Below are 1,124 nucleotides of genomic sequence, written 5' to 3'. Positions count from 1 at the left end.
GGGGGGGGGGGCGGGATTGGTTCCGGTTGCTTGTTCGCAAAGTCACCCCTTTCTCCGTGCGGATCCGGGCGGAGGAGAAGCGACGGAGGCGCTCGGGCACTGTCGAACGAAATGGCCAGCAATATTGTCGTCATGGTCCGGGGGATTTGCGTGGGGCGGATCGGAAGGGGTTGGCAGGGGCCGCCCGAGTGACACGGGAAATTAATTATACGCTCCTGGAAGTCCTGACCTCCGATAGAACACCCGAAGCAGACTGCGTCGTTCGCGATCCCCCGCGTCTCTTTCCGCCACGACCGTTCTCTTATTTTCCGATGATGAGAATCGGCTTCGTTTCTTTTCCCGTGAGCGTTCCGACGCGCTGGTGGCATCGATATGTCGGAGACATCCTTTGAGATGTCTACCTTTGTTTGAAACTATATAATGTCTTGAAATCAAAGGGTCGCGAGATTCAATTTAGATTAAATTCTGACGACATATAACTATGAGAGAACTGATAATCACTTGAGTATAACGTATATTGAGTCTGTTTTTTTATGGCTGAACGAACATACATTTTTGGAATTTATATATAGATGTTGATATTTGATATTTGATGAAAGCGAGAAAGAAAGTTCTATAGTGTAGTACAGGAATAAAAAACAGAACTATTGTACGTGTAAAGATTTACTCTAATATAAATTCGTTTCATATGTTGAACTTAAAATTTTGAACAGCGAAGTATCCTTAAATATCTTCCGAGAGCAATGAATGCACCGTAAGTGTTAATATCGGTTATAAATTAACTTTCATGCTGTAATTGCGACGACGCGATATTACACACCGCGCGGTATTACATAGTGACAAAGTTATTGAATCGTCGAAGGAACCGCAACGATGTATATCTATTTATTTTGCGTGCCCCACGGTGACGGGGTTTGCAGGAGAATATTGCATTTCCAGTCTCCGCAAGCCATCTCTCTTCATTTGTCTCCTTCCGACGTCGACTTCACCCCCGGATTCTATAATCCGCTTACGGCATGGACTCATTACACTGCTCACATTATTAATACCGCGTATAACGTATTCTTATTAGTTATTCTCGGAAGTATAAAGTCAGCTCTCCTTATCCGCATAGCTGACACTGT

This window comes from Atta colombica, unplaced genomic scaffold (genome assembly GCF_001594045.1).
Source record: "Atta colombica isolate Treedump-2 unplaced genomic scaffold, Acol1.0 scaffold243, whole genome shotgun sequence".
Lineage (NCBI taxonomy): Eukaryota > Metazoa > Arthropoda > Insecta > Hymenoptera > Formicidae > Atta > Atta colombica.
Note: the sequence above shows the minus strand (reverse complement) of the source record.